The sequence below is a fragment of the Adiantum capillus-veneris genome, chromosome 4 (assembly GCF_014529385.1).
Source record: "Adiantum capillus-veneris isolate H3 chromosome 4, ASM1452938v2, whole genome shotgun sequence".
Classification (NCBI taxonomy): domain Eukaryota; kingdom Viridiplantae; phylum Streptophyta; class Polypodiopsida; order Polypodiales; family Pteridaceae; genus Adiantum; species Adiantum capillus-veneris.
The window spans coordinates 121,839,503-121,866,328 of record NC_140934.1 but is presented as its reverse complement, the minus strand read 5'-3'; positions in this window follow the sequence as shown (position 1 = coordinate 121,866,328).

Below are 26,826 nucleotides of genomic sequence, written 5' to 3'. Positions count from 1 at the left end.
GCGCTTGGAACCACGCACACCATCCTCTCCCTCCCTCATCACCCTCTCCCTCTCTCCTCGCGCTCGTCTGCAGACACACACCCCGCCGATGCTCTCTCTCTCGCTTATCCACACACACACACACACACACACACACACACACACACACACACACACACTCTCCACACCCTCATCCTCTCCCTCCCTCACCACCTCACAAAATCTCCCTCTCTCTCTTGCACTCTACACAGAGCCCACAGCCCACTATTCCCTCTCTCCCTCTCGCTCTTCAGCTTGTACAGGTGCAGTGTAGTAAAACCGACACTCTCTCTCTATATATATAGCACACACCACACACACACACACACACACACACCCTCTCTCTCACACCATTCTCCCCCACTCACCCTCGCATAGCCTGCTGCAGGCCACCAATCGACAGAAAACAATATATTTATTTATTTATTTATTTATTTATTTATTTATTTATTTATTTATTTATTTATTTATTTATTTATTTATTTATTTATTTATTTATTTATTTATTTATTTATTTATATATATTTTGAAGATGCTAGATGGATGCAAGGAATACAACTTAAGGATACTATGAACCTTGTTAATGCTTACAATGCTGCATTAGAGTAAGCGAATGTACATGTTTCTTTTAAATTATCAATGTTTTTGTCTTATAAGACTAATTCTCTTTTTATTGTGTACAAATTTAAGTAATATTCATGCTTAGAATCATGTTTATGATGACGACGTCTCTCAAACACCACGTAGATTTTGTCACTCTACTTGGGATAATGAAATGGAATAAAGAGTAGACATGCTTGTGGCAGCTACATCTCCCAAGCACCAAATGGATTGGTCATCCATTTTGGAACGATGTCGTAAGATAAAAAGGGATCCTCTACCCGCTAAGAAACATTGACTGATGACTAAGGTTTTATAGCTTCTACCACATAGTCGAGGACGGCTGTGATTTCAAGAGAGAGATAATGTCATTAAATCTAATATCTAACCAACCCAAATGATTTTCTCATATTAAATTGATCATTTGATGTGGGATAATAAATGGGAACAAGGGTTAGAATATAGACATGTGCTTACAGATCTATCTCAACACAGGGCCAATGGTTAAGGAGTCCAAATGAGAGATGGTCTGTCAAAGAGCAAGGGTAACCAATGGAGCTTAAAGACCTTAGGGTTAGCTTCATTAAAGACCTCCAATAGTTGGTCTAAAAAGCCTTGGACCTTAGGTAAGCTAGGGCTGTACTTGAGGTGGGAACGCGGCCCAAGCTTGAGGTGCTTATCGTGCTTGCTGACTAAGGTGCTAAGGTGCTTTATGACTAAGGTGCTCCATGGCTAAGGTGCTTGAGGGGGTAAGGTACTCAAAAGTCAATGCAAATCCCTACAACACAAGGGGGGGCGAGCACTTATTGTAGGGGCTAGAGAGAGAACACATACACCCTCACACAAGGCATCCTTGGTACAAAGAAAGCAACAGGGACACTTGTCAACCTCCTCCTTATGTTGCCCTCATAGTGCACCTAAAGACTATTGGTTAGCCTCCCAAGGGGTCCAATGATAATTTAGTTAATTTAATTAATTGTCTATGCATTTATCAAGTCCTCTCTCTCAAAGGGGAAAGGAGGACACTTGTCCCAAGGCTACCCTTGTTGCTTGATATGCACTAAGTCTGTGATTGGCCAAGCTTGAGGAGGTCCAATCATGTGCAAGAGAGTGCTAGAAGAGGGGTCGACCAAAGCAAGGAGGGGGCTAGCTTGGGGGGCATACTCTCCCTCTCTCTCTCTCTCTCTCTCTCTCTCTCTCTCTCATTGTGTGAAGTGCAAAGTGCAAGAGCTCTATCTCCTTCTCCAAGCTAGTAGAGAAGTGGAGAGCCTACACCAACACTCTTGGCTTTGGAATGCAAATCCAACCAAGATCCATGCTTCAATGCTTAAGCTTGCCATCTTCATTACTATGCTATTATGTATCCTAGCAAGAAGAGCGATGATAGGTGAGGAACTATCTCTTTTTCCTTCGAATGTTTCTTCTTCCTCTTCCCTACCCTCATTCCCCGCTAGCTCTCTCCACCTTTGAAGGTGTTGGAGGCCTTGGGACTGAGGCTGGGGATAGTTAATGCTCTTTACAAAGTCTATGTTATGCTCGTGATGCATGAAGGTTTGCATCTTCATTGCATTAGCTAGGTCGCAAGGAACACAAAGATTGTATTGTACCAAGTCTCTCTTGATGGGAGAATCTATAATACAAAAGCCTATTGGAGTGGGGAGGCTCCACATAAATCCGGCCCTCAATTTTTGTCAAGTTCTCTAAACTCTCTTTCTTGCAAAATTATTTTTCATGACAATTTAATTAAGTATTATGATTAAGCTACCACTAAATAAGTTCACCCTCTATGTTCTCAAAGTAGTCTCAGAAAAAGTTTCTCTCTAATTCTCTTAATTCCACTATTCTCAAAGTTCATAGGCCATTTCCATTACATACAACTATAAAGGTATGCAATAATTGAAGATTTACGTCCAAGGTGAGGTGCAAACACAATCCCAATGGCAAAGAGTGATGATAGCTATGAGCCTAGAGTAAAGAACTACGTGCCTTTGAGATCTAGAATCCCTATGCACGGGAAACAATTGGTCAAGTTTCTTGGGAGTTACCAAGGGGTTGTTGAAACATGTTCTAATTTGCTTATCTATTATTGATACATGATTCTGAGACATGGTGTTTGGATAGATATTTCTCACCATAGTAGCTTCAATTGTGTTACTAGATTCTAAAAAGATTTGTCATTGTCATTAGGTGCCAATGAGATCTTATTAGTGCATTTTGAATTGGTGGTGCATGGATTTAGTTACTTTGATATGTTTTTGTTACTAAGAATGTTTCAAGTTTAGATAACTAGGCTCAATTTTGGTTTAGATATGCGTAGCAAGGTCATTTTGCCATCGTCTAACAAAATCATTCTAAACCTTTCTTGTGTAAGCCCCATACTTCCAAATTTCTAAAACACCTCAGCTTCCAAATCGAGGCAATTCTGGGAGGGTCAGCCTACCCCCTTTGCAAGTAGGAGGCTCACATAAGTTGGTAATGGGTAGGGATTCTTCTTTGTAGTGGCTGCAGGTTCGCGCATGAGCAGTGGGAATTAAAATGCTTGAGGGACAAGGGTCACCTCGCGTGGGGGCTCTTGGTTGCATTAGCATGACTCCTTTCCCTCTCCTATCACCTTGGCCTCCCTTGTTTTGACTCTTAGAGGTGACTATCATTCCTTCCTCCCCTTGGAGGAGCAATCACAGCCTGGATGTCTTTGTGAAGTTTGCTCGATGGTGGACTTGCGTGCTTGTGGCAAGGGCTACTCAATTCAATGGCAACATCGAGGGACTGCCAGGACTTGGCTCTCTTTATAGCTTGTTGCTATTGGTTTTCATCCTCAACTTTGTTTTCTTTTACGGTGGATTGGCTTGACTCATGGATTTGGGGGTGCTAGGGGCTACATTCTTAGTTGGTTGGTGGTTGCTCTCTACTCTTTGGGTTGTATCAGTCTTGTTATTAGTCTTTTATATGGCTGTGTAATCTTAAGGCTTGATGGACCTTGACTACTTTGTTCTCATTGCACCTCATGGCACTGATTGTGCATGAGATCCTTTTTTGTATTCTCAAGTTTTATTTTAATAGAATATCTCTCACTTGTGGTGAGAATTGCTATTAAGAAAAAACCATATTTGTTACGCTTTAAAGCATTTGAGGTTAAGGAGAATATCACACAGGCTTTATCACAAGCTTCCTTACCATATCACAAGAAGATGTAAAATGAGAGAGAGAGAGAGAGAGAGAGAGAGAGAGAGAGAGAGAAGAAACATATGTAAACTCTAGTAGTGTGAGAGAAAGAGGTTTAAAGGATGGAGAGACAGATAGAGCTATATTGTTGTAAAGCTCAAAACAATAATTTGGAAACTTTTTGTTCAAGGCCCCTTTCGTTGTTGAAAGCTGATTCTATTTTTTTTGAAATATATATGCGACTCCCTAGCACACACAAAGTATTCAAAAAATAAATGGATGAGACGAAGGGAGTGGGCCTCTTTTCATGGGTATGGAAAAAGCAAGGTGGCAACAAAGTGTTACTTAGGTTAGAAAGAGTGCACTTTTTATGGCAAGGTAAAGCGGCAAGGGAATGCTAGCTAGATGGAGATGGATAAGGAAATGATGGAGGGACTTCTAATGATGCAAGGGATAGAGTTTATTAGGGGTTGGTCAACTAGGCCAAAAGTACATTTTTTTGCTCAAGTGGAAGCAGATAAAAGAAGATGATAGGTCTCTGTGGCTTCAAGATATGCTTAAAAGATAAAATAATAGTGAAATCATGAGCCTATGCATGGAATCTTCAGTTAAGCATTGTTGCCTACTTTGCATGATTCCTCATCAAACCTACAATTAAAAATAGAGTTTTACAAGATGGCGAGCGAGTTTTCCCGAGCGACGAAAAAAATGAGCAAGTCCCTCAATAATGTTTGGATGGTGGATAAGGGAAAAGATTTACATGTTCTCTAGAAAAAGTGAGAGGACCTCAAATACTTAGATGTGCCCAACAATGTGCCTCTATTCTTTAGCTCAATGGAATAGTGCCATCGTAGACATATATTGTCTTCCACCCACTCATTTCAAATCCCTTTCCTCATCAACCTAAGCTTGGCTTCTCTTGAAATTCTTGCCTTGCAGTGAATGGGCAAAAACATGCATATCGACCAACAAAAAGTATTGCATGTTAGAACATTATAGAAGTGCAAAGGCTTTAGGGGTTGAAACATGACATGGTGAACCTTTTTTTGAGGCTAATGGGAAGGTTCTTTTTTTGGGACCTGGGGGCCAAGTGTTTTTTCTTGCGGGCTGTTAACAACAATCGACATCGAGGGAGCCTAGATGAGCAGCCATCTCCCTTCTAGGCTTGGAAGTTGCAACTTTAATGTACTTGTCGTATACGTAGACACACACACATAGGGTGCTCTGTGTTTGTGTTTTTGGCTTCTTGAATGAGTGTGGCCCGTACGAGCTCTCTTAGTTTCCTATTGGATAGAATTCTGGGGCTCAATCTTTGGGAAGTGATTGGCATACACTAGGCGTCGAAGTTTTCATAGTGCTCATCCTTAATTTCTTTCGGTTGCTATATTATCTTAGCTCTAGAAGAAAATCTAAGAAATTATAGAAAACCCCATTTGTCATGATTCCCATGGTGTCCAACGAGATCAATGTGGATCATGTGAGGAATCCCAGCCCTCCTCAAAGCAGCCTCATTCATCCCTTTAATAGTGCACGGATTCATGCTGACCACTTGACTAAGAGAAAGCAGAGGTTACCAGAGTAAACCATGCAAGTTGGGTTTTAGAGTCTCCTTCCTTTGTTATAGGCGAATAAACTTGCATGACAATGTAGATACACCATATCCATGTACCTTGCAAGAAGAAAGGTAATAGGAATGTTGAGATGGCTTATCTACGCCATCCAGCAGCATGTATAGGAAGCCACTGCCCATGCTTTACATTCGGCGTAGAAGAGAATGCTAGTGTGTGACAAGGGTGTAGAAGAGAATGCTAGTGACAAGGGTGGAAGAAGAATGCATTGGGCAGTTGGAGATGGTGACAAGGAGCTCATGCTCGAAGTACGCACGGTAGGAATGCTAGTGCATTGTGGAAGAGAGCTTCCGTCATCATCAAGCAAATCACCAACAAAGGAGTTGGGACACAAAAGGAGCAATATATCACGGTCAAAGAGAGGGAGCTCGATGAAACCGTAGTGGCAGGTGATTAGAGCTATCTTCTACCACAGGCTCTGTGTGTGTAAGAAACTGTAGCTATGGAGAGCCAACGCTTTTGCACCTCTACGTCAAAGTAGCCTGCTATATGCTATAGGCTTTTTGCACAAGTCTCATCGAGCTCGTCGAATGAGGCCGTCCCCGTGGCAGCTTCATCGCAACTTGAAAATGTCAAGGTCAGGGCCGAAAAAAAAAAAAGGCACGCAGAAAAACTGTGTGTGTGTGTGTAGGTGGCTAGCTAGTACGGGCTCAGGAATTAAGTCGCCATGGAAACAACAAGGAGGTGCATGGAGGGATCGAGAGCATGGAAGCCAATGCTTCTAATTGTAGATCTCTCTCTCTCTCTCTCTCTCTCTCTCTCTCTCTCTCTCTCTCTCTCTCTCTCTCTCTCTCTCGTTAGGAAATAAGACGTAGCTAAATAGATAATTAAGTAGATTACTTAATGGAGAGAGACAGATTTATATACACGAGATTATAGAGTAGAGAGAGAGAGAGAGAGAGTACATACGATATACGTGGTTCACCCAATGTGGGCTACGTCCACGGGAAAGCAGCCACTCAATGGCTTTAGTACTTCAAAACAAGAAGTAGTTTACAAAGGGATTATACCCTTAATGGAGCTCCCGCCTTGCTTCACTCTCACCACCTCACACTCACCTTGTTGCATCAACTTCACACTACGAAATGTGTGTAGAAATGGCCTCCTTTTATAGGCCAAAAGGGCTGCCCTCTCTTATGAGAGACAGCCATGTGTAGCCGCCCTTGTGCGAATAAGTCCAAATCGGACCCTCCAATCCGCCCATGTGTGGCCGCCCTTGAGAAGACAAGTCCGCTTTTGAATTCGGCCACCGGCCATTGAATTCGGCCACCGGCCACTGGCCATTGACTTCCGACCACCGGCCATCGGCCATTGACTACCGGCCACCGGCCAACCGACCGGTTGTTTTCCGACCACTTTCCGACCGCCGTCCGGCCATAATATTCCGGCGAAAAAGAATATTCCGGCGAAAATTGCCCCTGATTCTTGTCCGTGAAAATTTTGGTTTCCGGTGAGTGATTTTCCTTCACGCACGATGGCTTCTCCTCATAATGGGGGCCTTACAAATGTGCGCTTTTACCACAAAAAATTACAAGGGTAAATCAGGCTCCATACTTAACAATCTCCCACTTGGAGACTGATCTCCAAACCAAACCTGTGACTGCTTTCCATTCTGGCTTCTTATCCTTGAATGCCGATTGAAGATGAGCAAAAGCTCAACTTCTCCTTGTTGACCACCTTTGTAAACATGTCTGCAGGATTTTCACTTGTATGCACCTTTCCTAGCTTTAGTTGTCCCTCTTCCAAAAGAGTGCGTATGAAGTGATATCTCACCTCAATGTGCTTTGTCCTTGAATGAAAGGTTGAGTTCTTCGCAAGATGGATAGCGCTTTGGATATCACTGTACAAGACACAATTGTCTTGTTTGAATCCAAGCTCTTCTAAGAATCTGTGAAGCCACAGAATTTCTTTGCTTGCCTCCGTCATTGCTACATACTCTGCTTCCGTGGTAGAAAGTGAAACCACTTTCTGCAGCTTTGAAGCCTAGCTTACGGCTGTGCCTCCAACCGTGAACACATAGCCAGTAGTGCTCCTTCGAGTATCTTTGTCACCTGCCATATCTACATCAGCATACCCTTCTAGAAAAATATCAGTTCTTCCAAAATACAAAGCATTTGTTGTTGTCCCTTTTAGATACCTAAGTATCCACTTCACAGCTTGCCAATGCTCTTTACCTGGGTTGTCCATGAACCTACTCACAACTCCCAATGCATGTGCAATGTCTGGCCTTGTCCAGACCATAGCATACATTAGAGAACCTACCGCTGCAGCATATGGAACTTTAGACATATAGGCTATCTCCTCTTGTGTCTTTGGACACATATCCTTCGTTAGTTTAAAATGACCAGCCAAAGGTGTAGAAACTGGTTTTGCATTTTGCATTGCAAACCTTTCTAGTACCTTCTTGATGTAATCTTCTTGAGATAGCTTTATTGTCTTCTTTGTCCTGTCCCTTGATATTTTCATACCAAGTATCCTCTTTGCAGCACCTAAATCTTTCATTGAAAAAGATTTGGACAGCTCCTCTTTTAGGTCTTTGATGTCCTGCATGTTAGCACTTGCAATCAACATGTCATCAACATACAACATTAGGATGATGAATTTCCCATCTCCCAAATTCTCCGTGTAGACGCAGTGATCCAAGTTGCATCTTGTGAATCCATGATCCAACATCCATCGATCAAACTTCAAGTACCATTGTCTTGATGCTTTCTTTAAACCATACAAGCTCTTCTTTAATCTGCAAACCATTTTCTCCTTACCTTTTACTTCATACCCCTTTGGTTGAAGCATGTAGATTTCCTCCTCTAATTCACCGTGAGGGAATGCCGTATTTACATCCATTTGCTCGAGATTTAGATCATGAGCAGCCACAAGGCTTAAGACAAGCCTAATTGAGTTCCTTTTTACAACAGGAGAAAATATTTCATTGAAGTCAATACCTTTCTTTTGAGAAAAACCTTTTACCACAAACCTAGACTTGTACCTTTTCTTCCCACCTTCTTCTTCCTTTAGCTTGTACACCCATTTGTTTTGAAGTGGCCGCTTACCTTTAGGCAACTCAACCAAATCCCATGTTTGGTTGCGATGTAGTGAGTCCATCTCCACTTGCATGCTCTTCGTCCATTCTTCTTTGGATTCATGTTGCATAGCTTCTTCATATGATTCCGGCTCTCCAGAATCTGAGATCAAGAGATGGTTGAAGGAAGGAACAAACCTTTTTGGAGGTCTACTTGCTCTTGTAGATCTTCGGGGAATAGGTTGAGGCTCCTCATTTGGTTGACGTTGTTGCACATTGTCACCGTTTGCAGTCCTTGAGTCTTCACCGTCCTCAAGCTCCATGTACTCACCACCTGTTTCTTTTGTTTGTTTTCTTTCCAAGTAATCTTTGTACATATTTTGTTCGTTAAAAATTACATCCCTACTCCTTAAGATTTTACCATCTTCAGGATTCCATAGGTGATACCCAAAGTCTCCTTCTCCATAGCCAATGAAGAAACACTTTTTGGATTTTGCATCTAGCTTTGATCTTAGGCTTCTATCTATGTGCATGAAAGCCTCACACCCAAACACTTTGAGAAATGCATAATTCACCGGTTTACCTGTCCATGCCTCGCTTGTAGGCTCCATCAAAGTAGAGAGAGTATGCTCCTTCTACCATCGGTCGTACTGGAGGTAATCGGACTTCTCCTTCCTTAGATTGCTTCTCCTTCCTTTCAAAGACTTAGTAGGTCATGAGTCCCCCCAAACTTGCCCTTGTCGTGCTTTCTACCTGTACCGTGTAGTCAAACTCTTGCAAACGAACTAGCCATTTAGTAATTCTAGCAGACACATCCATGTGTTGTACAACATAGGGAAATATTTCATCCGTGGTTAGAATCACAAATTGCTTAGGCAGCAAATATGACCTAACCTTTGTAGTTGCAAATCTAAAAGCTAGGACTAAGTGTTCCACATGGGTGAAACCTTTCTCTCCTTCTGTCATCATTCGACTAGAGAAGTAGATTGGCCTCATGAAAGATGTCGTCGTATCCTTTTGGAGTAGCAGAGCCCCCAATGAGTCATCACCAACACTTGAGGTGACATAGAATTTTTCATCCCACTTAGGTGGTGAGATAGTTGGCAGAGTGGCTAAGACCTCCTTTACCTTGTTGTAGTGATGTTCGCTTTCCTCGTCCCAAGTGAAAGTTGATCTTTGAGTGAGTTGTTGCAGTGGTAGAACAAGTTGTGATAGTAGATGTATGAATCTACTTAAGTACCTCACCTTCTGTAGAAAAGAGACCAGTTGGCGTGCAGTCGTTGGTGAAGGTAGGGCTATGAGTGCGGACACCTTACTTGGGTCGGCGTTGATACCTTTTGCTGAAATTTCATGGCCTAGTAGAATGACTTTACTCTCCCCAATGTGGCATTTATCCACATTTAATTGCCCACCTAGGCTCTGCAACCTGGCCAAACCTTCAGTTACCTTTTCTAAATGTGAAATACGGGAGCTATATATACAAAAATCATCAATGAACACTCTTATGGATGTTCCAAAGAACGGTTGAAAAACATATGTGACATATCTTTGGAATGTGGCAGGTGCATTTGTGAGACCAAATGGCATAACCCTATATGCAAAACAACCCCATGGCGTGATAAAAGTGGTTTTTAGCTGATCTTCCAAGGCTATGCGTATTTGAAAGTATCCAGAATAACCATCACAGACGGTATAGCATTCAAAACCCGCTACTTCATTCAGAATTTCATCCAAGAAAGGGAGAGGAAAGTGGTCTCTCTTTGTAGTTGCATTTAGTGGTTTGCATTCAACACAGACCCTCCACTTACCATTCTTTTTAGGCGTCACCACTACGGGTGACACCCATTTTGAGTTTTCTACAGGATAGATGAATCCCGCCTCCAGCAGTTTCCTTACCTCGGCCAAGAGTGCCTTTTCTTGTATGACCCCCAATCGTCGTAGCTTTTGCAGAACTGGTTTTACCCCTTCCTTCAGCTTAATATGATGTTCCACCACTGTAATGCCTGTGATTCTTTCATAGTTGTCAATGAACAGGTTAGGAAATCCCATCAACATTTGCAAAAAACTATCTTTCTCCTCAAGTGTTAATTCCGTAGAAAACATACCATTCAACCTACTTCCTCCTAGGCCAGGTGATTTGCTCTCCTCTTCATTGGGTTGCCCTTTTGGTGATGGATCACCAGTTGTGCTTACCCTTTGTGGATCCTTCATAATGATAACCATCACATCAATGGAACTGTCACTTTCGTCGGTGGATGTGGTCTCCTCCTCAGAACTGGAAGATTCGCTAGTGGTTTCATCTGTCGATGTTTCCAGATTCATTTGCTTCTGCTTGCCAATCCTCATGTCGTAGTAGATTGTCTCCCCTTTCTTACCGGTCATGCATAGAAGGCCAGTACCCCAGTCCTATTTTGCCTTCATGGCCATCAACCATGGCCTTCCCAAAATTAGTGGATAGCCCTCCCCCTTAGTAGGCATTACAAAAACATCTACCTCTACCTCAGCTTTGAAAGCTTTGATTTTCACGGCACTTACCACACCCACACACTTTACTTTTGCGTTGTTTGCCATCTTTGCCTTGCATGGAGAAGGCCTGTCAACCTCAAGCCCTAATCGAAGCATCATAGCTTCGCTCATTACACAGATTTGTGCACCTCCATCAATGTAGGTGTTTCCAACCCTCTTTCCTTTTATGTTTACGTCGACAATTGGAAGGATGTCATCCATGTTGCATCCCGAAATTGCTCCCGCTACCTTTGTTTTGGAGCGTCTTGTACTTACCATTTTAGACCATTGTCGCCTTACTTTTGGTGCAAGATGTAGCAGCTGTGGCCATGTAATCTTCGGTCCTTGCTCTGCCACATCCAATGTTAGATCATAGGGCTTAGAACATTTCCCTAGCTTGAAGTCGGTGATGCCCAATTTCCGTCGTGGCCTGGATGGCCTCTTGCTAGTTTCTCCTCTCATGCTTCTCTCATCATCTGATTGTGTAGCTTTCTCCCTCCTAGCTCTTTTCACAGTCATGGCTTCAAGTGGTTCTAAAAAGGTTACCTTCTCCTTACCCTTGTCCCTCTCCTTTGCTCTGGGTGGATCCACTACTATGGCTTTTCCTTTCTCTTCTAGCCTTATGATGTTTACAGGGCGATCAGGTGGTGGGGCTGGTGGAAGAGGTGGGATGGATGCTTGTAGTGGTGTCTGGGGTGGACGTAGAATTTGTGTTGGTGGGGGTGGTGCTCGAGGTGGGGGTGTTCTTTCTCTAGGGGGTGACAATTGGTTCCTCCTACCTCCTCTATTATAGTTTTGTCGTGGTTTGGGGCAGTAGTACATACCGTGACCGTCTTCTCCGCAGTTGTAGCAATGATACTCCCTGTTCTGTCGTCGTGCTCTTCCAGGGTCTTGATCTCTTTCTTGACTCCTCCCTTGTTGTATTAAGTGGACAGACAAATTCTGCAGTTGGTCAGTAATATGGGACAACATATCTTGTTGGTCATCTCTTACCCCAAGAGCCGGTGGTGGTGGTGGAATGGTGGTTGTCGTAGTTGCTAGTCAACGCGATGTTCCTGATTCTGTTGACTCGGTTTCTTTGGCTTTCATTCGCAGCTTCTTGTCTTTAAGGCGAGCAATCTCAACGGCTAACTCGTACGTAGCCGGGAATCTACCTTTCACCTTCTCCTTGAGAAGTGGCCATAAGCCATGCGTGAACCGATCTTTTTTTAGGAAATCGGGTGCAGCTTCCCCCCTAGCCAGTGACTCAACCCACCGTTCCCACAAATCCACAAATTTGGACTCATAGGTGGCATATTCTAAAAGACCCTCCTGCTTCAAGTCTCTCAACTTGTCCCACAACTTTTCTGAAGTGGTACCTCCCCCAAAGCGCCTCTTAAAAGCGGTTTTTAAGGGTTCCCATTCATCTTTGGTTGCTTGTGGAAGTGCATTGTACCATGATCTAGCTTCTAGCTTCATGAGATGCTTAAAGATTCTAACCCGGGATTCATCCGTATCTTTGTTGCTCACTACACATGCTACTTCAAAGTCATCTAGGAAGTCTGTTACCAAATCCTCCCCCTTCTTTCCTTTAAATGTTGGAAATGCTACACTTGCCATGATTACTGAGAGAGAGCTAGAAAGACACACTGCTTAACTTGCAAAAGTTTTTTTTCTTCTTTACAAGGAGGCGTGTATACCCTCTTATACTAGGACATAGATTAAAACTTCAAACGGTACATTGCCTTGTACCAAAGGTAAGACAAATGATTGATCTGATGCCAGAACCTCCAAAAACCGCTCCCCACCCGGCATGGTGTCAATGACGTGCTGGTAGTGAGCCTTCAAATCCAATATTACCTTGATTGAGCGTACACGTGTTGGTATGTGTGATCTGTCTTGAGGTAGGTTGTACTGATTCATGTGAAGCTTAGAGGTGCTTAGTCACTGTGCAAGCTTGTGGGAGAGGGTGGTGTTCTTTCCTGAAACAAACTCAGTAGATCCCTAGTTTCTCTAGTGAGAGTGTGAGCCAATGCTTCCGTTATCTGTGCTGCAGCATCAGGTGCGACTTGAAAACTGACTGTGATAATTACCTCGGTGACTTGAGTTACCCGATTCTCAAAGTAGAATAGTGTTGATTCTCTATTGTGTAGAGCTCCTTCCATTTTGTTGTTTTGGGTTGGTTGTAGGTTGCGTACATGGTTTCGATCTTCTCCTTCTTCTTCTTGGCACTTGGCCTATGTATATCCATTGGGTTTGGCGTGTTGGTTGACTCTCCCACTGCAAATCGATTACCGTTACGCCTGGCACTCGAGCTTCGATGGAGATGCGGAGTTCGTCTAGTTGTGCTTGGAGCTCTTCTTCTTCTGTCATCCAATTAGCAAATCCTGCTAGCCATTCATCCATTCACAATAGTTTAAGGGTTTCAGTCTTGTAAACTGAAGGGTTTCATGAAAAGATCCTCAGTGGGGGCACCAAATGACGGGAGCAAAGCGAACCCGGAACCCCGACGGCCTATAAAACACCGGGGACCGAATGGAGCGCCTCGAGCCTGTCATGGTAAAGCAAACAGGGGGCACCACCTAGCTTCAGCGGCTAGGACGCAAACAACACACCACCATAACAAAGTTTTCATCCACGAGAGATGGATGCTTGGGAGTAATGATGAAAAGGAAAGGGAATGAGATCAAGTGAGAGAGAGAGAGAGAGAGAGAGAGAGAGAGAGAGAGAGAGAGAGTGTGTGTGAGGGAGGGGGTATAGCGGCTTAGTACTTAGGCATCACAAAAGGATGGCGAATTCGCACACCCTTCACACATACACAAGCTCACTCCAAAACACAAGACTAGGTGGCAATTCCGCACACCTCACATGGGCAAAACATTGCAAGAAAATATACTCACAAAACCTCAAGCTTTATTTAGAGAATTAGGCGATGAAATGGGGAGCATAGGGTAGGGGAATGAGAAGGGAGAGAGTGGTAGAGCACATGGCGGATAGGTGGGAGTTGATGGCGAAGACTCGCACGAGGATTATGGCCATCATCCTTCATTTAGTTGCCCTTCATCTTCCATAGCCAAGGGTGTAGAGGTCATGCTAAGGACAAGCATGGTGATTGCGGTGATGGTGATGGTGTGGGTGTGTGTGTGTGCACTAGGCACACACAGTGCATAGTGTGTTCTTTGGTGATGTTGTGTGTTTTTGTGTGATGGTGACCCCTCTTTATATAGGGGAGGAGGGGGGGGAGAAATTCTAGAATTTAGAAATGAAGAAATCATTATCTACATAGGCCATGTGACTGTGGGCCCCACTTGTCTGGCTGTGTGTATATGTGCTAGAACAGCAGTCTCATGAGAGAGAGACTAAGAGAGAGAGATGGGTTGATGAAAAAAAATGAGAGGTGACATGGAGAATAAAGTAATTACAAGAGGGGAGAGAGAGGAGTGTGTTCAGAGGTGAATTTGTGTGCAGATGTGTGTGAACACAAGAAAAATCAGGTAACCACCGGGTGGGGATGGGTCTGTGGGCACATTTTTTTGTGAAGCTGAGTGTGTGTGAGTGTGGGGGAGGTTATTTAGCTACAAGACAAGAGACATGGCACCCTTTAGAGAGAGGGGGGGGTATTTGGGTCATGGGATATGATAGGAGAGAGAAAGGGGGGGTGGGGTATACTATTTTGGAAGATAGGGTAAGTTGCATGTGAGTTAGGGTGCATTATTGGTGAGTTAGAATGCATTATTGGTGAGAGGTGGGGTAGCTTGAGGGGAGAGAGAAAGGAGAAAGGACAAGGGGAAGAGAGAGGGGGTTGACCTTTTGAGTGGAGGAGAGGAAAAGGGACACACGGCGGGGCAACAGTGAAGAAAAAGGAGGCAAGGTGGGGATGGGCTGCCCCGCAGGCATGAGGTGGCCTATTTTACCTTTCTCATATATTTACATAATTATACTTTTTTTTTCTTACTTTTTCCAATGTCTTTTATCACTCCCTCCCTAAGAGGGGGTTTTCATGGGGTGGGGACGAGAGAAGAGGGGTATGGGAGCTTGGCTTGTGAAAAGCCCCCATCACCACATTGGCCTCCGATGTTGGCTTGTTGTCTTGAGACTCTGTCTCCTTCTTCTTCTTGGACCAGCAATCCTTCTTGACGTGGCCCTTCTTGCCGCATTTCCAACATTCAAGAACTGACTTTGTGCGTGACTTGCTCCGCCTTGAGCGATCACGACCCTTTTGGTTTTTGAACCTCTCCTTAAGCCTTCCTCTTGTTTCCACTTATAGTGCAGCACTTGATTATTCTCCTGTGCTTCTCCTTCACATTTCCTCACTTAGGAGAACACCCACAACATCATCAAACTTAAGAGTATTTGTGCCAGAGATAGAATTACTTACAGCCATCACAAGGCTGTCCCAACTATCCGGTAGAGATGATAGTATAAGGAGAGCTCGCACTTCGCCATCGAAATTGATTTTCACTGATCGAAGTTGACTTTTGTTTGTGTTAATGTCATTTAGGTGTTCTGCAACTGAACCATTCTCTGCCATATTTAGATTGAACAAGCGCTTCATAAGAAATACCTTATTGGATGCCGATGGTTTCTCGTAGAAGTCGTCAAGTGACTTCATCAAGTCCTCCGTGGTCTTCATCTCCGAAACATTGAAGGCCACCGTTGACGCCAAGCTTAACCGGATTGTTCCCAGTGCCTTTCGATCAAGGACAATCCATGCTTCATCTGCCATTGTTGCGGGCTTCTTCGCAAGACCGCTTAGTGGCAAATAGAGGTCTTTCTGGTAGAGATAGTCTTTAATCTGCATCTTCCAATGTTGGTAGTTTTTGCCGTTGAACTTCTCAATCTTGAGCTTCCCTTCCTCCGCCATAACTCTCACTCAATTCAAGAAATCCTTTCCTTGAGATAATTTAGCTACGAGCAAACCTTGCTCTGATACCAGTTGTTAGGAAATAAGACGTAGCTAAATAGATAATTGAGTAGATTACTTAATGGAGAGAGACAGATTTATATACACGAGATTATAGAGTAGAGAGAGAGAGAGAGTACACACGATATACGTGGTTCACCCAATGTGGGCTACGTCCACGGGAAAGCAGCCACTCAATGGCTTTAGTACTTCAAAACAAGAAGTAGTTTACAAAGGGATTATACCCTTAATGGAGCTCCCGCCTTGCTTCACTCTCACCACCTCACACTCACCTTGTTGCATCAACTTCACACTACGAAATGTGTGTAGAAATGGCCTCCTTTTATAGGCCAAAAGGGCTGCCCTCTCTTATGAGAGACAGCCATGTGTAGCCGCCCTTGTGCGAATAAGTCCAAATCGGACCCTCCAATCCGCCCATGTGTGGCCGTGCTTGAGAAGACAAGTCTGCTTTTGAATTCGGCCACCGGCCATTGACTTCCGACCACCGGCCATCGGCCATTGACTACCGGCCACCGGCCAACTGACCGGTTGTTTTCCGACCACTTTTCGACCGCCGTCCGGCCATAATATTCCGGCGAAAAAAAAAGTCTCGGGGGCCTCCGCCCCCGAGGCCTTTAAAGTTGCCCCTGATTCTTGTTCGTGAAAATTTTGGTTTCCGGTGAGTGATTTTCCTTCACGCACGATGGCTTCTCCTCATAATGGGGGCCTTACAAATGTGCGCTTTTACCACAAAAAATTACAAGGGTAAATCAGGCTCCATACTTAACATCTCTCTCTCTCTCTCTCTCTCTCTCTCTCTCTCTCTCTCTCTCTCTCTCTCTCTCTCTCTCTCTCTCTCTCTCTCTCTCTCTCTATGGTATAGCTCGCACGAACGTACTTTGGTGGTATCACCAAGCTATCCTGTGTTGTGAAGTGGCGCCTTTGTGAAAACTGTCAAAACTAGTATGCGCCGGCATGGATTGGTTTGAGCAGGTTCCTATACATACAATGAAGGCTTTTGCTTTTTTAATAAAATGGGCTCCAATAGGGACATTGGAGACACATTTTGAAAGAGGGTTAATAAAGAATAATCCTGAGAATCTTTTGGTTGGGGAGATGATGGCATAGGTCCTCATAGCAGTGCACTCGATGAGTTAAGGGATGTGTAAGGGAGGCATGTAGGAGCTAGTGGTGATGGTCATGGGTGGTAGGAGTGGCAGAAGGGCAAGTTGATTGAGAAGGATGAGAGGAGGCAAACAACTAGAGAGTGCATGCTACGCATGTATTTTTTTGTTATCATGATGTTGCAGAAGGGAACTATTGCAAGGGATTACCATGGCGGTTTAACTTTTCTCTCCTTCACCCACGATAAGGGTTCTATTTCCATAATTCTTGGTTCTTTTATTAAGAGAACAAACCAAGAGACCTTGAAGGAATCTCTCACAATGCCTATTAAATAAATTGAAATTAGCTAGTATGTGGTATGTGGAATTGGATCCAATAGGCTAAATGAAGTTAGATAATCACCACATATGGCGTTGATGAAACTAGTCCAAACCAATGCATGCCGGTGCAAACCGGTTCTAGCACAGGCCAATGTCACTATCATCAATGACAAATCAAGGTGCTGCTAGGGCGGGGTCGAGCAGTGCTGCGGTATATTTTTTTCTAAAAATTGTCTTTTCGTTAAACTAAATCACATTGGTATGAAAAAAAACTCATAGGCATGTGGGAGAAGCCAATGGACAGTTGCCCAAATGGGTTCGAACCTGTTTCGATAGTTGTTCAGCTTCTCCAAGTGCCAAGAACCCATTTAGACAGTTGTCTTGCTTCTCCAATATGCCCGAGGGCCTTTTTTTCCATAAAAATGTGATCACCTTTAACACTAGAATGGTAACAGGACACTTTTGTGTCCTGTTAAGTGACCATTTTCCTTGAATTATTTGAAGAGTATGAAAATGAATTTCTAGGTGCTATATATCCACAAAGTTGCCTTATGATCTGAAAAAAACTTAGCATTTTTTTTGGAGTATCGATCTCACCATTAACCTTACTCTTGCACAACATTTTTGAACCTAAACTGTGTGAAAAAATGGGTCCTATTTTTGGCTTTTTTTCAATTTTTGGCAACTATACCACTCTAAACTTCATGTTTGTGAGGTTTAGATGGCTAGAGGTTAGACCTTCATAGTTCTCAACATGTTTTGATGCTTGTAGGGAGAGCTAAGTGTTAAAATTGAAAGTTATGACCAATTTACAAGAATTGCATAATCCTGTTTTTTTTGCCAAAATTAGCACTTTTATGATTTTTTTGGTGTCTTTCTTGATATCCAAATTCAATTTTGATTGTGTAAGTGTAATGTATAACATAAAGCTAATCTTCCTTGAGTTTTGGGGGACCTAATATGCTATATAACATAGCATATGATGATGGTTGAGTTTTTTTGATTGCTGAAGAATACGATACATTTTAGAGTAGCAAGTATAACTTTCTCAATATTGCTAGTTTCTCAAGCCAATTGTGTGTATTTTGTAGGTAGTAACCATATCTAATCATAGACTACAAACTTGGCTAGATATTGAGTAGTTTCTATGGGTTTCTAGAGGTCATAATGCTAAACCCAGTTTTTTCATGTTTGCTGTATTTAGCACTTTATCATTGCCCCCAAGGTTCCAATTGTAAGAGGTCCATTATCCTTTTGACATGCTCCATGGCTCCTTTTGAATCCAAAGGCCCAAAGGGAACTAAGAAACATGTATATAGTATCTATATTGAGCGTGACTATAGAAACTTTGATGATAGGTCCGCAGAATGGCAAAAATGCAACCTTTTTGTACCTATTTTTTTCACCCAAAAAAAAAATTAGTGAGGTAAAAGCAACCATATGTTTTGGTCACCAACCCATTGAAGTTAACGGGGCATTTTATCTCATGTCCTACAAAAATCCCCACTCTTATTTATATGCAATCAACCGTAAGAAATTGTTGTTTTGGGCAAAATGCACTGGTGCATCAACTTTGGAGGCTTGTAGTGACCAAGGGATGAGAAAAATTACAAGTTTCTCATTTTTTCCATATGTAGTAGTTATTGAACTATAAGCTCATAAAAGGATTTTACAAAATGAATGGATCTACTATGGTTTTGGAATTTTTCCCCAAAACCCTAAAATGACACTTTTATGTCCTGTTAGGTTACCATTCTAGTGTTAATCATTCATCAATTATTAATATATAAATGTGTTCACCTTATTAGCAAATTGAGAGTGTATGTCTCATACACATAAAAATTAAATAATGAAACAATGAGGAAATTTAATTCTATAGTCCAATATCTGGTCATGGTTCTCAAAAATGAGGAAGGGCTTCCTTGAGTCATGATCCTCTCTACGATGATCAAGTCTGTTTAGTGTCTGTCATCAAAGATAATAATGATTCTGATAATCATATTGATGAGAGTGAGAGAACAAAATTGGGTTAGGTTCAATGATTGAAGATCCAGAGATAGCTAGTCAAGAAGCTACTTCGGAGCTTGTGCCTTTTCACATAGTGCGCGAGGTGAATCCATGTGTGGATGAGGGGGATGATCGCCACCTACATGTGGACAAAGGTAAGGACATCCTAAACACCATAAGAGTCTTCAACTACATTGAGTGTCCAACTACATATGTGCCCATGAGTTACTTATGCTTTATATGTACTTTTGTGACTTGGGGAATTTGTTAGGACCTCGACATGTCCTCCACTACTTTGTGGAAATTTTAGATGTGCAACCCTTTTGCGTTGAGGTGTTGGGTGGTCAAATCTAAAATGACATGATTATTTTCCTTGTGCTCGCATCAATTTGTCAAGGGTGTTGCTCATATTTGCTCAAAAATTGACTTTGCTCGGTTTTCTTTGCTTATTGATTGGAAACCCTTCTAAACATACTTTGCCACAAGTTGATGTATAATTCCAATTTGGCTTGCAATTTACTCCAGTAAGTAAGGACAATAGGTAAATTGCACGTGTCTTGATAATTGCCAAAAAAAAAAAAAACCATTCAATGGACTAGGCACCACTCAAAAGTTCCATTCCTTACCTTTGAAACTCAAGCCCCGTGTATTGCTACTTTGGCACACAATTGGACATTTCACTTACCTATCGCACCCCTCAAGTTATCCATAGTTGTCAAAATCCAAACATCATTCTAATTGTGTATCAACGTCACCCTTTAGGTCATGTTATACATAGGCACCAAAATTTTTAGTAGTGAATCGCACTCTTTGAACATTTCATACCTTTTGAAAGAGATAACTATATACATGCCCTCTAGAGAGAATATATGTGTCTTCCATAAGAGAGAGAGAGAGAGAGAGAGAGAGAGTTGGGAGAATTTGTGGGGGAGCAACTCCAATTTCCTCGTACACATTCCTATCAACCTCTCGTCATCTCTCCCAAAACCCAAGTACACACACACACACACACATACACACACAAAATAGACCTGATGGTGAAAGATTATAAAAAAAGAAGATGTAGACATGATTTGTGAATACACAACATAGCATAAGAGTGGAGAGGGAGGAATATTGCACACAAATGGATTAACGATTGAAGCCCCAAACTCCACTTGCACCTCTTGTGGAGTTTGGCATTTTGCTATTGCTTATTGTGCCAAAAATTGGAGGCCCCTCTGTTCACTTAGTTCCACTTTAGTGTTTGAGTGGTGGCTATCACTTATTGCATGACCCTTTATAGGGTGAGTTCTCATTATTGGCAAAATAAACTATAACACTACGCAAATGAAAATGGCCAAGAGAATAATTTATCGCAGACTCCTTCTTCTTAACTCCCAGAGTTCCAATCTACACAACATCAACTCACTATTTTATTAAAAATGAAAAGACAACACAGTAATTAACCATTACAAGCAAGCTATTCCAATTGTAGTTAACCACATACAACAAGAGGATGCTCAAACTCGTAACATCCCTCGCACCAGGGATAACAACTTTCTTCATGACCGTGAGTGATGGAAAGTGTAGAAAAGATCTGGGAAGCTTCGGAAAAAAAAATCAGGCATCAACTTAGCATCTTCTCTAGGGTGGTCTTTAAAAGTCAAAAGATAACGATTGTAAACCATGCCAATGTGCGTAGTGATGGTCTCATGATCAAGTATTTGGTCAAGGATGAGTTGCTCTTCTTGATCTACGAGTGTGGATGGATCCACATGTATATGATGTGTAGGTAGGGATCCTCAAAAGGGTCGTAATAAACTAATGTGAAATGCATTGTGAATGTGCCAGTGTGAAGGTAATTCTAATCAAAATGAAACATCATTTATCATAGTAGAAAGGAAGGAAGGGGTAGAGGAAAGAAGGTATTTAATCAGAAGGGACAAGGCTATTCATCGACAAAGTGATGCACTTCTTGTTTGGCAAGTGTCAAAAGAATACGAAAAAGCCTTTGGAGCTTGTGACCTCGAAGAAATAATCGATTTTCAGTTCGCAATCTCAAACAAATTGAAGATTTAATAGCAAAAGTGCGCCTTGAAAGAGGTTCTTTAACCAACTCGATGGGCAAGGATGTTTAACCATGGAAAAAGGTGCTTGTCGATAAACCTCCCTTGCAGCATAGGAACCGTATATAAGTGGTATTAAAAGAAGCACCGTAGGCTTTTCATCAATCTATTGATTCCATTGGCTCGCAGCCTGAAAATCTATTTGCAAGTTGCCATCTCCTCTCTCTTCTCATGTAGTCTGCAGATAGTGACATGCCTCATTTTATATAGTGTACACACCTTTTTAATAAAAGGTGTGGCTTCAATTAACTGCCTATGGTAACCAAGTCAAAAAATATTACCCTCTAGGGGCGATTCCTACTCATTCCAAAAGCTCTTATTGAATCAAGTCCTGGATTACTCAGCTCTCACAATTCCCCAAATCACCCTCTTTAATTCTTTCAACCACCCAAATTATATCCTTTTTCGACTGCCCACCAAGAATTTAACCAAATTCTATTTGGCCACCCAATGTCCATAATTTTGGGCTGCTCAACTTGGCCTCAATCAAGTCGCCCCACAACCCTTAATAATTTTCGTCGATCATTCTCCGCAAAGTTGCTCGACTATCCATTGCAAGTGGCCATCAGATTGCCATCCAAACCCTAAAAAAAATCCCGTTAACCAAGGCTTCCATCGACGATAAATTTTATCGGTGGCACATTACCTTGCATATTCTTTTGCCAATTGCCATCCGCTTTGCAACAAGGGAGTTTAGACGACATCCAAATTTCAAATTCCTCACAGAAAAACCTAGTCAATCACTTGCAAATTTCAACCTATCATGGTGTTACACATATCCATTTAAATTTAAAAAAATAAAAAATAAAAAAATTATTGAAAAAACAAAAAATTAAAGGATGCCATCATGGCCCATCTTCCATAACCATCGTCTATTGTTGAACAACTTGCAAATTTGCAATAGTCCTTGCATATGTGTGTATGCAAAGGCAGGAGCAAGAAGATAAGCTATTGCACGCTGCCCACACTGAAACTGCACCTTCTCCAAAGAAAAACACAAGTAGCAGAAAAACTTTCACATTCAAGGATTTTGATGGCACTAAAGATGCCAACACAATACTGGCAAGTGTGTGTCAAATTACCTCATCGGTAGCGCTGCACTATGGTGGAATTCCACTAAACAACACTATAGAAGACCTCGCACGTGGCATGCATTCAAAAAGTTGTTTCTATGCCATTTCTTACCCCGCCACCCAATGGGATTTGATTTTCCAAGGTAGAAATGAAGATGTACAGGCTTACACATATCGTTTTTGGAATTGTCTCATTCAGCTTCAACTTTATCAAACATGTCAGCCACAAGAAATCTGAACATAAGTATATATTTGGGCTAGCACTCTAAATTGGTGTTGAAGTGGACATGTTTGAGCTGATTCACTGTCAAAAGCTATCAATTTGGCACTCAATGTGGAGAAAAAGATTGGTGGACATCAACTCCATTTTGGTCAACCAACTAACACTAACCGTAACAAGAAAATTCCTTCCTCTCCTAACTTTGATAGGAACAAAACCCAGAGTCGTACTTTCTTCAAGAGACATAAATTTGACAACTTTGCTACATCCTCTCAACCTCTTGCCAACAACACTAACCACATGCAGCAGAGGGGTAACCAAAATCCTTCCAACAATCAATGACCTAATCAATCTTCCAAACGATATAAAAAGATGAAATATTTCAAATGTTTTCAATTTGGACACTATGCAAATAAGTGCACAAACAACCCTGCTAAGAGCAACAATCATCCCAATGGCCAACCTAATCGAGTCTCACACAACCACAAGCAAACAAATTAACCTCGTCAAAGATGCTAATCCCAACGACAATGAAGTTGAAGTCAATTATGATGAGGGCTATGATCCCAAGTATGATGCCAATGAAACTCCTTCTCTTGTTATTCTTATATCTCCACACATTTTGTTCAAAGTGAAAGGCACAGTTAAAGGTGAAGATATCACAATTCTTTTACATGATGGTAGTAGCCATGATTTCATCTCTCCACGGTTGGAACAACAATTTTCTCTCTCTCAACTCACTTCACCACACAAAGCAAAGACGATCTTTAATAATCAATGTTTCAATTGTAAAACGCAAGTCACTGTTGAAGTTTGCATTGGTGAATTTTTTCATACACGTACATTTATAGTTGCACCACTGCATGGTATTGATATGATTTTGGGGATGTCTTTTCAACATAAATTTAACCCACTAATTAATTACAAAACATGCACTTTGATTCTCACCCATTAAAACAAAACCTACTCCATCCAAACAACCTTGGAACATCAAAAGTTTCCACTACTTTCTCACACTCAAGCTAAACGAGCAATTCACAAGCAAGGAAAACCATATCTAGTGCTTGTAAACCAACCCTCTGCTCAAACTAAAACTCCTCAAGACTTTTCACACGATGATTTTCTCTCACAATTTAAACATTGTTTCATGCATGATTTGCCTCATGGAATACTACCATCACGCCCTAAAGACCATAAAATTGACATTTTTTTGTGTCGTGAACCACCTTGCAGAGCACCATATCATGTAAACCCAACTACACACAGGCAAATACAAAACCAAATCACAAATTTACTTGATTGGGGACTCATTAGACCTAGTAGTTCAACTTACGGAGCTCCAGTACTTCTTGTTAAGAAGAAAAACGGAACCTTTTGTGTGAGTATTGACTACAGGGCTCTAAAGAAGATCACCATTAAGAATAGGTTTCCTATTCCCAAAGTAGATGATCTACTAAACAAACTAAAAGGGGCAAACATTTTTAGCAAAATTGATCTTAAATCATGGTATCACCAAGTTAAAATGTTTAGGAAGATGTTTATAAACTGCATTCAGAATATAAACGAGGCACTATGAATTTCTTGTCATGCCACTTGGTCTAACAAATGCACCAGCTACTTTCACTCATTTGATGAACCGAATTTTCATTAACCATCAAGACTTTGTCATTGTATTTTTTGATGATATTCTTGTGTTCAAAAAATCCGAGCAAGAACATAAGGATCAGTTTAACACGTGTCTTTTTTACCTTCTTTCACAAAATCATTGATACATGAATCCCAAAAAGTGTTCATTTTTTCAATATGAAATTGAGTATTTGGGACACATTGTATAAAAAAAGGGACTACATGTAGAGCCCAAGAAAATTGAAGCTATTCAATCATGGCCCAAACCCAAAAACCTGCATGAGCTACATTCTTTCGTTGGTCCATTTAGTTATTACAGGAAGTTTGTTCATAATTTTGCTTACAAATCATCTCATTAATTGATTCTCTTGCTAAAGAAAAACCCCTTGTATTTATGGAATCATTTGCAAGAAATCTCATTCACTGCACTCAATAATGCTTTGACTAATGCACTTGTGTTACAATCGTCTGATTTTGACTGACCATTCTTTGTCGTAGTCACTGATGCTAGTAAAAAAGGTATTGATGCAGTTCTAATGCAATATAATCATCAACTTGCATTTGAAATTTGTAAATTTAACCCTTTTGACTCTAAGTTCAATACATATGACAAAAGAATTGACTGTGGTAGTGCATGCTTTGAAAATTTGGAAACATTATTTAATGGTTGCTGACTTAATAATTAAGTGATCAACAAAGTATCAAATGCCTATTATCTTAACCGTTAATAGATGATAGACATATTAAGTGGGCTGATTTTATTCAAAGTTTTCAACCCAACATTCAGTACCAACCTAGTAAAGAAAACATTGTGGCTGATGCTTTGAGTCAAAGATCCTCTCTTAATAATCTATCCACTATTACATGTACTTCATTTGATTCTATGCGTGGTACGTATGCACAAGATGATTACCTTAAAACCACATGGTTGCATATGCTTGAAAACTCAGTGCACACATTCTTGAATATAATATACAAGAAAATTATCTTTACTTCAAACAGATACCATGTGTCACAAAACCATTCTGTGTTTTACTCATTGAAGAATTTCATAAACCACCTTATACTAGACATAGAGGTTTTGCTGCTATTTTTCAAAATTTATGTGGTGATTTTCATTGGCACGCTATGAAAAGTGATGTTAAATAGTACGTTTCAACTTGTTTGATTTTACAAAAGATTAAAGTGACAACAGGTAAGAAATTAGGTAGGTCGGTACGCCCTCTCCCCATTCTTGAAAGACCTTGGGAACACATTTATATAGATTTTGTTATTGGTTTTCCACTCATTGCTCACAAGCATGATATGATTTGGACCGTTATTAATCATTTTTCTAAGGAATCATATTTCATTCCATGCAAGAAAACTCTCACTACACATCAAGCAATACTTCTCTTTTTAAAGCCCGTCTTTCCTCATCATGGTTTGCCAAAGTAATCATATCTGATAGAGATTCCAAATTTTATAGTGCTTTTTGGACTACAAATTTTGAAAATCTTGGTATACACTTGATTTCACTTCTGCATTCTATCCTGATTCTAATGGTCAATAGAAGTCACTAATCGCACTATTATTGATTTATTGAAAGCTTATGTGTCTTCTCAACCAAAGAAATGGGATGATTGCCTGCATATTTTATAGTTTGATTATAACAATACCACTCGCTCTGCTACAGGTAAATCTCCATTTGACATTGTTAATGGTCACTCTCTTCCTACTCTTGCTTCACACCTTTCTAACATTGTGCCTGCTCTTGACACTTTCACTGCAAATTTTGATGACATTCATGAAAGTGTTCACTCTACTATTGGGTATTCACAGGGACTTTACACTAAGCATGCTAATAAGCACCGCAAAGCACATAAATTTAAGGAAGGATATTATGTTATGCTTTGAATTGAAAAGAGAAGAATTAAAAGGGTTGACACAAATGTTTTTGTTAAACTTGCTCCCAGTTTTTATGGCCCATTTAAAATTTATGTTATGATCATGATGTTTCATTTTGCTTAGATTTACCTTCACACTGACACATTCACAATGCATTTCACATTAGTTTAGTACGACACTTTCAAGGACCTCTACCTACACATCGTATATATGAGGATCCACCCATACTTGTAGGTCAAGAAGAGCAACTCATCCCTGACCAGATAGTTGATCATGAGACCACCACTACACGCACTAGCATGGTTTACAATCGTTATCTTTTGACTTTTAAAGGCCACCCTAGAGAAGATGCTAAGTGAATGCATGATTTTTTTTTCAAATATTTCTAGATTCTCTCCACCCTTTCCATGCTCACACAATCCAATTGATTCTCTATTGAACAACTGAGGACAATTTCTATTCCTCGTGAGAGGGATGTTACGAGATTGGGCACCCTCGTGTTGTATGTGGTCAACTACAATTGGGATAGCTGGCATGTAATGGTTGATTAATGTACTTATTTTTTAAATTTTTACTAATCGTGAGTTGATGTTGTGTAGATTGGAACTCTTGGAGTTGAGGAGAAGCTGGCGCCGACAATAAATTA